Raw genomic sequence first — 12,536 nt, forward strand, 5'->3', positions numbered from 1 at the left:
ACACCAACTGCTCCGGCAGAGGCGGATCCAGACTTTTATAGGTGCTGAGGCACCCTCCTGGTTTCTTTCTTTTCATGTTGGATCTCGTTTTGAATTTTAGTTTTACTCAATACTTTTACTTAAAGTACATTTTATATGAGAAATTTACTTTTGATATTTAAGTACAGTAAATGTCACATACTTTAAGACTTTTACTCAAGTAAATTTTTTAAAGGACACTTTAACTTTTATCAAAGTAATTTTATGGTAAGGTGTATGGTATACTTGTACTTTCACTCAAGTTTCACTTTGAGGTACTTTATACAAGACTGCAACTACATTTACATCTGATTTCAGGGGTTTTGGTTTGTTTGTTTGTTTGTTTTTTACCAACATTGTAGATGATCTGGTATCAAATATTGGCAACAGGTGACAGATATAAGAGTGATTGAAATAACACTATCACAGTGTTAACACTTTCAGAAACATTAATTTAACTCTCTCCTGCGTTCTACATAGGAACCACCAGTGCTGTATTGATTTTATCTCTGAGGGGGTTTAAATTTGCACTTTCAGATTGCATTGTGGGTGTTTAATTATGGCTTCTGTTTGTTCTTCAGTGGAGCTTTTATTCTGTCGGAGGTGTTGCCGATGGCCACGTGTGAGGCGTTCTGTGACACCCTGAACCCCTGCAGTGAAAACCACGCAGTATGCTATATTATTACTGTTGTACTAATGGATCCTCTGTGTACCAAACATATTGCAAGTACTGAAATGCAGCAACGGCGATGCTCGTGGTCCAGTTGATCGTATGACACTGTTATGTACATTTACCGTTTCATTGTGGTGACTTAACTAATACAGTATATGCTGCTGTACATGGTATTTAACTGCATGATATTCCACATTAGTACATTGGTAAGGTGGGTGTTATTGTGCTTTTTCTTTCTTTTCTCTTTTCATAGCCTATAACCTGTTGCCTCTATTTTCCAGGCTTTGTAAGTGTAATAGACTATTTTTGTGCACGATATAATGATGATGCAGCTGTGACAAAATACGCCTTTTTTTATTCAATTGATTGAGATCAGATATTATCTGCATTTTCAGCTTTTTATGTCACACAGCTGAGGCTGAAAAGTTTTATCATGATCTTTCCTCAAGAGGGCACAAACATCTAAAAATAGATGGCCTGCAGGTAGATTATTCAGGGCACAGTCCCAGTTAAAAATCTAGGCCAATTTTAAACTTGTTACAGATTTAGTTTTGGTGTAGAACACATTATAATTTCAGTCTTTTCTCAGTAGGTGTTAAATCTGCACTAGGATCAGATTTAGTATTCGATCAGCAGAATAAGGCGGTCTGGGGGCAGATGATTTGTGTGAAAAGGTCAAATGCACCATGAACGGGACTGATGTATAGGCACATTTAAAATAAATAGACTGATTATGTAAAAGAACTACTGACCACTCTGAGAGGACTTTTGGCAGCCAGTCTGCTCTTGATTCCATCAGGTGTTAGAGGCTGAACCGAGTGGGTCCTGGTTAGTCCAGGGGCTGTGTCAGGAAGGGCTCCCGGCATAAAACTTGTGCCAAATCCCAATGTGGATCCTCACTGGATCTGCTGTGGCAACAAAAGGGAGCCTCCAAAAGACAAACAGCAACATCTCTGAGGGATCTTTTCTGTATATCTCTTCCAGTTTGCATTTCACTGCACAATCAAAATGAACACGGTCAAAATGAAGCCTACAGATATCAAGAAAATACATGAATTGATTTTGACATAATACAGTGGCAGGTGAGGAGAATGATAACTACTTGCCAGAAACATGTAGATAAATCACATCTGAGGCTTAAAAATCCCTCTGACCAACTATGTGGTCAAACTTCAGTCCACCAACATCTGGCTTTGCCTGCACAAAGAGCTGTGACATTTCTTCAACCACTTATCCAGGATTAGGTCACGAGGGCAACAGTTCCAGTAGGGGACACCAGACTTCCCTTTCCCGGGACACATTGACCACCTCTGACTGGTGAATCCCGAGGCGTTCCTAGGTCAGTGTGGAGATATAATCTCTCCACCTAGTCCCAGGTCTTCCCCGGGGTCTCCTCCCAGATGGACATGCCTGGAACACCTGCACAGGGAGGCAGCCAGGGGGCATCCTTACCAGATGCCCGAACCACCTCAGCTGGCTCCTTTCAACATGAAGGAGCAGTGGCTCTACTGCAAGCTCCCCACCTCATCTCTAAGGAAGACACCAGCCACCCTCCTGAGGAAGCCCATTTCGGCCACTTGTACCCACGATCTAGTTCTTTCTGTCATGACCCAACACTCATGACCATAGGTGAGAGTAGGAATGAAGATTGACCAGTAGATTGAGAGCAATTTCAATTTTCAATTTATTTTCATTTATATAGCGCCAAATCACAACAGAGTTGCCTCAAGGTGCTTCACACAAGTAAAGTCTAACCTTACTAACCCCCAGAGCAACAGTGGTAAGAAAAAATTCCCTCTGAGGAAGAAACCTCAAGCAGACCAGACTCAAAGGGGTGACCCTCTGCTTGGGCCATGATACAGACACAAATTACAGAACAATTCACAGAACGAATATACAGGAAATGCTGTTGGTGCGCAGGATTTTGAACCAGTTGGAGACCCCAAATGCTGGACTGTGGTAAACCAGAAAATAGAACATTGCAATAGTGCAATCTAGAAGAGACAAACTCATGAATCAGGGTCTCAGCATTAGCCATAGACAGGATGGGATGAATCTTCGCTATATTTCGCAGGTGGAAGGAAGCAGTCCTAGCAATATTTCTAATGTGGAGGCCAAAGGACAACGTAGGATCAAAAATTACCCCAAGGTTCCTCACTTTGTCAGTGTGATGTATGACACACGAGCCGAGGCTGAGCGTTAACTGGTCAAATTGATGCCAATGTCTCACTGGACCAAGAACCATCATTTCAGTCTTATCAGAGTTTAAAAGTAGGAAGTTTCTAGACATCCAACTTCTTACTGATGCAAGGCAATCTTCTAAGGATTTTATGTGAATGAGATTACCAGCAGTTATTGGCATGTATAACTGAGTATCATCAGCATAGCAGTGAAAGGTATTCGCCTTTTGGCTCAGCTCCCTTTTCATCAAAACAGTACGGTAGAGCGAATGCAACACCGCCCCTGCTGTGCCGATTCTCCAGCCAATCTCACACTCCATTGTCCCCTCACGTGTGAACAAGACCCCGAGGTACTTGTACTCCTTCACTTGGGGCAAGACCTCATTCTGTACATGGAGTAGGCAATCCAACGGTTTCCTGCTGAGAATCATGGCCTCAGATTTAGAGGTGCTGATCCTCATCCCAGCCACTTCTCACTTGGCTGTGGACCGATCCAGTGAGTGTTGGAGTTCACAGGCCGATGAAGCCAGCAGGACCACATCATCTGCAAAAAGCAGTGATGAGACCCTGAGACCACCAAACTGGAAACCCTCCTCTCTCCAACTATGCCTTGAGATCCTGTCCATGAATATCACAAACAGGATTGAAGACAAGACGCAGCCCTGGTGGAGGCCAACCCCCACCAGATAGATTTAAATGTTAATGTGGCCGATGACAGTTTCAAATCTGGCTGGATTTTCATTTGAACTGTGACATCTGTGATCATCTACAGAAATTTGGGGTTGGAATAGTTGTTGGTATTTTTACTACATAGCTGTCAGACACCGCAGAGGCGTGGTTATCACTGGATTTAGTGGTGAAGCGGGGCCCGCTGGATGTGATGGTGAAGATTTATTTAAAAAGACACTATGGCCTGGAGTTTTTAATTGTTATTATTTATATATATATTTTGGAGCTTGTACCTGTCACACCTGTATGGCATGAAGCCAGCGCCACCTTTTGCAACCTTACAAGCCTTGTCAGTAATGCCCACCTTAATTATGTTCCACGTGATCCTCGCCGTTCTTTTGCTCAGTTGTGGTGAACAATGGAGAAACATGTAAATGTAATGTCGAATGCTTTATATTTTTTTGGTTTAGTTTTTATTTATATTTCTACCTGCACCGATGATTCCTCTGATGTGCATTTCAAATCCTGTTCATATTCAGATGTGATCAGTGTGTGAATCAATAAAATGAGAATGCAGCGAGCACATTATGCCTCTCTTTATCTCCACTGTTTCTTTCTCTTTTTGCTCTGTATGCACCACTCTGCATTTAATCATTAGTGATTGATCTCTGCTCCCCTCCACAGCATGTCTTTTTCCTGGTTCTCTCCCTCAGCCCCAACCAGTCCCAGCAGAAGACTGCCCCTCCCTGAGCCTGGTTCTGCTGGAGGTTTCTTCCTGTTAAAAGGGAGTTTTTCCTTCCCACTGTAGGCAAGTGCTTGCTCACAGGGGGTCGTTTTGACCGTTGGGGTTTTACATAATTATTGTATGGCCTTGCCTTACAATATAAAGCGCCTTGGGGCAACTGTTTGTTGTGATTTGGCGCTATATAAAAAAATTGATTGATTGAAATTGATTGACTGTGTGCAACAACTTTATCACTTCTGTGGATGTTGATCCAGTCAGGCTCCAGGCGAGAAGTAAGAGAAACCAGAAGCAAAGCAGGTCAAGAGACACAAAAGGGTCAGAGGAGTCAGTGGGAGTTGGTAAGGGCTCCTTCACACATAGTACAAATGTGGCTGAATTGTGCATGAAGCAGGAATCGTATGCAATACGGGTAAAATCGTAGCTGCTTCTAACGCCTCGTACACCTGTTGCTACAACTATTTGCACACACCAGTGGCTGAAAGAGTGTGCCCTGTGAGAGCCCATTTGATCCCTCTCGCGGCAGATGTCGGCCAAATTCCAGGTAACACACATGAACATCTAACACCACTCGCTTGTCACTTAGAAAATGTGTGGTCATTCGCACTGTTAGCACGAAAATAGTGAGCAGACGATCACTGCTGAGCTGCATTTGAAAAATGTCTCAGTGCCCCATGAGTGTGGCTTTGCAAAACAGCAACCCACATGTGGCATGTCTGTCGGCTCCCCCCACCACATGTGCCATGTGTGTGAATCGCATGTGTGTTGCGCCCCCCCATCCGCAACACGTGGCGGATGTGTTGCGGATGAAGGGGGGATAACTAAATAGCAGTAAAAATAACTAACAAGAAATGATCACCAAACACAGATACAGAGTGACACGTTGGTGTGTGCACTGGGTGGACAGAGGGCATGTCTGCCGATAGCAGCAGCTGTTGAGATCTCTGGTTCTGGACGTCACTGCTGGGGAACACCTACCATGTTAGGATGGACATGAACTTAGAACTGTCCACTGTGACGCATGTGCGTCTGCTTGCTGTCCTCACGTGGACATACATAAAAACATATCGCTGTTATGACAGGTGCGCACATTGACAGATCTGAATGTCACATCACCCACATCAGCTCTGTTCCACATGACATGGTGTCTGTCCTGCGGCACGCCATCCACAGGACACATGTGTCGGCTAGACACTTGCGCGGGGCCAGCTGGACATGCCAGGCCAGTAGATGTGTACATGATAAAAGCACACAGCATCATTCATGTCATTTCATGGCTGTACGTCTGTGACCATGGGTCATCTACAGAGGAACAGACAGATCATACTCAACAAGAGGGATTCAATAAAATGCAGTGTTACTTTTATGGTGTGTGGTTTTATTTTTTTTTTAAATATGTTTATCTCCTTGTTGATTTCAGGCATTTTGTCACACCTTTTAAAGGACAGTGATGGTAGTACAGTGGCAATGTTTCTGGCTGGCAGTCAAAGCTTTTGTAAATTGCAGGTTCGAATCCCGTGGGTGGCACGTATTTTTTTTTCACAGCAGCTGCACGATGTGGTTACACACACTGCAGCTGCTCACACTGTGTTCCTACTGCGACAGTTTCAAACTGTGGTTTGGTAATTATTGTGATCTCCCAATGCTTTGGTTGAAAATTTATTATTTTAACAACCACTCGTATCATGAAACTAAGATCACGTGTGCACAGCATGTGTTCCACTGGCAGAACACAGCATAATTATTCACCAGTCTGCTTAAATATCATGGATGGAACAACAATTAAATGTCTGAAAGAGCAGATTTTTTTTAATTGCCAGCGAATGAACTCAGTTATGTGGCAGAGTTCATACATAAGGACAATCAAACAGCTGCTTAGTCTTTGTAAATCACCTAGAAAAACTCTCTCCACAGCAACATGCATAAGTTTAGACTGCCCACGCAATCTAGCACTCATTATCGAGGATCTTAGTAAATCAGGCCAAGGACACAGACAGGTACTATGAACAGCTTTTGAATCCAGGTCTACGTATTGGCAAGCCAGCACCTTGTCCACTGAGCTACTCGCTCTGCTAGAGGAAGTAATTCCTATATAGGCTCTGATTTGCACTGGTGCCAGTGTTTGTCTCTGGATTTTGTATCAAGAAATGTAATCTTTTGGTAAAACTGAGCACAATAGAAAAAAAAAATACTGGCTGCTGTCAGTGGCACCCCTCAGCCTCCATGACAGTGAAATCCCTGTGGGGTTAGCAAAACCTTTTGGTATGTGACAGTGTCTGGAACTTGAATGTGAGCCTTAAACTCAAAGCAAATCTCTACAACTTGATTAATTAAACTTGATTAATTAAACATATAAAAGCCAAGATGATGTGTTGTGTAAGTTTTTGTTGTCAATGTGGTGAGATTGCATCAGAATTTTGGCTCTCTGTTGGGACTGTTTACACAGAGACTGCTACCTGCTGCTTTGGACTTTGAACTAATAGTCTTTTTCAAGACTTTTTTACTTTTTTACCTTTTTATTATTTTTTTTTTTTACTTTTTTACTTGACTCTACTGGTGGTCGGCTCTCACTGCGGTATTGTATCACTTCTTGTTCCGGAGCACAGCGGTGTTTTTCTGTATCTGTTAGCTGTTTAATCTGCGCAGTTAGATTGATCTAGTTATCTAGATTACGATTTGTTTCCCAGTGTAATCTTTACGTGCCTTAACTAAAGCACTCCTTCTGCTGAATCACCTCTAAATTATTTACACATTATTCGCTTTGCGTGTTTTTAGGAATCCGCTAGCTTAGCGTAGCTACTAGCTCTTAGCCGATTTAGCATGGCGGCTTCTCCTGTCTCTCCCGCACTTTTCTGCTCTGGGTGTGAAATGTTTAGTTATTCCTCGGCCTCCTTTAGCAGTAATGGTACTTGTAATAAGTGTAGCTTATTCGTAGCTTTGGAGGCCAGGCTGGGCGAATTGGAGACTCGGCTCCGCACCGTGGAAAATTCTACAGCTAGCAAGGCCCCTGTAGTCGGTGCGGACCAAGGTAGCTTAGCCGCCGTTAGTTCCCCCCTGGCAGATCCCGAGCAGCCGGGAAAGCAGGCCGACTGGGTGACTGTGAGGAGGAAGCGTAGCCCTAAACAGAAGCCCCGTGTACACCGCCAACCCGTTCACATCTTTAACCGTTTTTCCCCACTCGACGATACACCCGCCGAGGATCAAACTCTGGTTATTGGCGACTCTGTTTTGAGAAATGTGAAGTTAGCGACACCAGCAACCATAGTCAATTGTCTTCCGGGGGCCAGAGCAGGCGACATTGAAGGAAATTTGAAACTGCTGGCTAAGGCTAAGCGTAAATTTGGTAAGATTGTAATTCACGTCGGCAGTAATGACACCCGGTTACGCCAATCGGAGGTCACTAAAATTAACATTGAATCGGTGTGTAACTTTGCAAAAACAATGTCGGACTCTGTAGTTTTCTCTGGGCCCCTCCCCAATCAGACCGGGAGTGACATGTTTAGCCGCATGTTCTCCTTGAATTGCTGGCTGTCTGAGTGGTGTCCAAAAAATGAGGTGGGCTTCATAGATAATTGGCAAAGCTTCTGGGGAAAACCTGGTCTTGTTAGGAGAGACGGCAGCCATCCCACTTTGGATGGAGCAGCTCTCATTTCTAGAAATCTGGCCAATTTTCTTAAATCCTCCAAACCGTGACTATCCAGGGTTGGGACCAGGAAGCAGAGTTGTAGTCTTACACACCTCTCTGCAGCTTCTCTCCCCCTGCCATCCCCTCATTACCCCATCCCCGTAGAGACGGTGCCTGCTCCCAGACTACCAATAACCAGCAAAAATCTATTTAAGCATAAAAATTCAAAAAGAAAAAATAATATAGCACCTTCAACTGCACCACAGACTAAAACAGTTAAATGTGGTCTATTAAACATTAGGTCTCTCTCTTCTAAGTCCCTGTTGGTAAATGATATAATAATTGATCAACATATTGATTTATTCTGCCTAACAGAAACCTGGTTACAGCAGGATGAATATGTTAGTTTAAATGAGTCAACACCCCCGAGTCACACTAACTGTCAGAATGCTCGTAGCACGGGCCGGGGTGGAGGATTAGCAGCAATCTTCCATTCCAGCTTATTAATTAATCCAAAACCCAGACAGAGCTTTAATTCATTTGAAAGCTTGTCTCTTAGTCTTGTCCATCCAAATTGGAAGTCCCAAAAACCAGTTTTATTTGTTATTATCTATCGTCCACCTGGTCGTTACTGTGAGTTTCTCTGTGAATTTTCAGACCTTTTGTCTGACTTAGTGCTTAGCTCAGATAAGATAATTATAGTGGGCGATTTTAACATCCACACAGATGCTGAGAATGACAGCCTCAACACTGCATTTAATCTATTATTAGACTCTATTGGCTTTGCTCAAAAAGTAAATGAGTCCACCCACCACTTTAATCATATCTTAGATCTTGTTCTGACTTATGGTATGGAAATAGAAGACTTAACAGTATTCCCTGATAACTCCCTTCTGTCTGATCATTTCTTAATAACATTTACATTTACTCTGATGGACTACCCAGCAGTGGGGAATAAGTTTCATTACACTAGAAGTCTTTCAGAAAGCGCTGTAACTAGGTTTAAGGATATGATTCCTTCTTTATGTTCTCTAATGCCATATACCAACACAGTGCAGAGTAGCTACCTAAACTCTGTAAGGGAGATAGAGTATCTCGTCAATAGTTTTACATCCTCATTGAAGACAACTTTGGATGCTGTAGCTCCTCTGAAAAAGAGAGCTTTAAATCAGAAGTGTCTGACTCCGTGGTATAACTCACAAACTCGTAGCTTAAAGCAGATAACCCGTAAGTTGGAGAGGAAATGGCGTCTCACTAATTTAGAAGATCTTCACTTAGCCTGGAAAAAGAGTCTGTTGCTCTATAAAAAAGCCCTTCGTAAAGCTAGGACATCTTTCTACTCATCACTAATTGAAGAAAATAAGAACAACCCCAGGTTTCTTTTCAGCACTGTAGCCAGGCTGACAAAGAGTCAGAGCTCTATTGAGCTGAGTATTCCATTAACTTTAACTAGTAATGACTTCATGACTTTCTTTGCTAACAAAATTTTAACTATTAGAGAAAAAATTACTCATAACCATCCCAAAGACGTATCGTTATCTTTGGCTGCTTTCAGTGATGCCGGTATTTGGTTAGACTCTTTCTCTCCGATTGTTCTGTCTGAGTTATTCTCATTAGTTACTTCATCCAAACCATCAACATGTTTATTAGACCCCATTCCTACCAGGCTGCTCAAGGAAGCCCTACCATTATTTAATGCTTCGATCTTAAATATGATCAATCTATCTTTGTTAGTTGGCTATGTACCACAGGCTTTTAAGGTGGCAGTAATTAAACCATTACTTAAAAAGCCATCACTTGACCCAGCTATCTTAGCTAATTATAGGCCAATCTCCAACCTTCCTTTTCTCTCAAAAATTCTTGAAAGGGTAGTTGTAAAACAGCTAACTGATCATCTGCAGAGGAATGGTCTATTTGAAGAGTTTCAGTCAGGTTTTAGAATTCATCATAGTACAGAAACAGCATTAGTGAAGGTTACAAATGATCTTCTTATGGCCTCGGACAGTGGACTCATCTCTGTGCTTGTTCTGTTAGATCTCAGTGCTGCTTTTGATACTGTTGACCATAAAATTTTATTACAGAGATTAGAGCATGCCATAGGTATTAAAGGCACTGCGCTGCGGTGGTTTGAATCATATTTGTCTAATAGATTACAATTTGTTCATGTAAATGGGGAATCTTCTTCACAGACTAAAGTTAATTATGGAGTTCCACAAGGTTCTGTGCTAGGACCAATTTTATTCACTTTATACATGCTTCCCTTAGGCAGTATTATTAGACGGTATTGCTTAAATTTTCATTGTTACGCAGATGATACCCAGCTTTATCTATCCATGAAGCCAGAGGACACACACCAATTAGCTAAACTGCAGGATTGTCTTACAGACATAAAGACATGGATGACCTCTAATTTCCTGCTTTTAAACTCAGATAAAACTGAAGTTATTGTACTTGGCCCCACAAATCTTAGAAACATGGTGTCTAACCAGATCCTTACTCTGGATGGCATTACCCTGACCTCTAGTAATACTGTGAGAAATCTTGGAGTCATTTTTGATCAGGATATGTCATTCAAAGTGCATATTAAACAAATATGTAGGACTGCTTTTTTGCATTTACGCAATATCTCTAAAATCAGAAAGGTCTTGTCTCAGAGTGATGCTGAAAAACTAATTCATGCATTTATTTCCTCTAGGCTGGACTATTGTAATTCATTATTATCAGGTTGTCCTAAAAGTTCCCTAAAAAGCCTTCAGTTAATTCAAAATGCTGCAGCTAGAGTACTGACGGGGACTAGAAGGAGAGAGCATATCTCACCCATATTGGCCTCTCTTCATTGGCTTCCTGTTAATTCTAGAATAGAATTTAAAATTCTTCTTCTTACTTATAAGGTTTTGAATAATCAGGTCCCATCTTATCTTAGGGACCTCGTAGTACCATATTACCCCAATAGAGCGCTTCGCTCTCAGACTGCAGGCTTACTTGTAGTTCCTAGGGTTTGTAAGAGTAGAATGGGAGGCAGAGCCTTCAGCTTTCAGGCTCCTCTCCTGTGGAACCAGCTCCCAATTCAGATCAGGGAGACAGACACCCTCTCTACTTTTAAGATTAGGCTTAAAACTTTCCTTTTTGCTAAAGCTTATAGTTAGGGCTGGATCAGGTGACCCTGAACCATCCCTTAGTTATGCTGCTATAGACGTAGACTGCTGGGGGGTTCCCATGATGCACTGTTTCTTTTTCTTTTTGCTCTGTATGCACCACTCTGCATTTAATCATTAGTGATCGATCTCTGCTCCCCTCCACAGCATGTCTTTTTCCTGGTTCTCTCCCTCAGCCCCAACCAGTCCCAGCAGAAGACTGCCCCTCCCTGAGCCTGGTTCTGCTGGAGGTTTCTTCCTGTTAAAAGGGAGTTTTTCCTTCCCACTGTAGCCAAGTGCTTGCTCACAGGGGGTCGTTTTGACCGTTGGGGTTTTACATAATTATTGTATGGCCTTGCCTTACAATATAAAGCGCCTTGGGGCAACTGTTTGTTGTGATTTGGCGCTATATAAAAAAATTGATTGATTGATTGATTGATTGTAAGTAATCAGCCCCTTTGATATAAAACCTGTAAATAATCAGTTTTATTGCCAGTTTTCCTCAGACAAGTCAGGGGATGGATACATGAACATTTCTAAGTCACTGAATACGTTTTGGACTTTATTTACATCAGTTATGAAGAAATACAAACAATATGACACTCTGTAGTAAATCTGTGTGGAGGAGACAGTTTTCAAAAACTGAGTGACTGTGCAAGAAGGAGAAGAGTGATTTTCTTTCACCAAATTGTCAAATCTAGGTTTGCATCTCAGATGTACCTTCTGGCAATTTGAAGCTGAACTTTCAGGTCTTCTTTTTAATAAAACCCTCCTCTGTACCACTTCATCAAGAAGCTGTATAACTGGTGATACAAAATGCAAAACATGTACTGTGCACAGGCCCGGCACCAGAAAAAAAAATATTAAGGGGGCAATGAGTTTAAAACAAAAAAAATGCGCCTCGGAGGGAACGTGCCTCTGAGCGTGCATAATGAATTGGGTGCGCTCCTGGAAAGCTTGTGTATTTAGGCTACACCGTTGTGATCTCCTGCATACCACAAAACCAAACCAACAACTGATCTGAGAAACGACACGAGACAGTAGATTAACCCCACATACAGCCCTCCATCACAAGCGCAAACACAGCGCAATTGGGCATGACAGTCACACAATGGGTCAAAGATAAACCTTTCATGTAGATATATTTACAGCAATACATAACTTTTATCTTACCATAAAAGTCCATATCTTAACATAAAATTCTGTGTGGAAACTGGATGCTAGCTTACGTCAGAAGAGTTGAAGCCTTCGGTTGGATGCCGCCGGCCTAAAGGACAGCACAGAGGCTGTGATCATGGCAGCACAAGAACAAGCCCAAAGCCCCTGATCCATAGAGGCAGGAGTCCACCACAGCTGACGGGACCCAAGTTACAGACTGTGCAAATGTGCCCCAGAGACAGTCCAGTACATAGTAGCAGGATGCAAGGTGGGACAGCGTACACTGAGAGGCACAACCAAGTGTCGGGAATCGTGTACAGGAACATCCGTGCCGCAT

At 42.5% G+C, this 12,536-nt stretch overlaps 1 long non-coding RNA gene across 1 annotated transcript; it reads right to left on the reverse strand.

The window, feature by feature from the left end:
* Positions 1 to 1,047: 1,047 nt before the first annotated feature.
* On the reverse strand, positions 1,048 to 11,894 carry LOC117529196. Its single transcript, XR_004565947.1, has 3 exons — positions 11,880 to 11,894; positions 8,342 to 8,346; positions 1,048 to 1,153 (listed from the first exon to the last, which is right to left on the reverse strand). It is a non-coding gene; the product is annotated as an uncharacterized LOC117529196 (long non-coding RNA).
* Positions 11,895 to 12,536: the final 642 nt, after the last annotated feature.

This window comes from Thalassophryne amazonica, chromosome 17, assembly GCF_902500255.1.
Source record: "Thalassophryne amazonica chromosome 17, fThaAma1.1, whole genome shotgun sequence".
Classification (NCBI taxonomy): Eukaryota; Metazoa; Chordata; class Actinopteri; order Batrachoidiformes; family Batrachoididae; genus Thalassophryne; species Thalassophryne amazonica.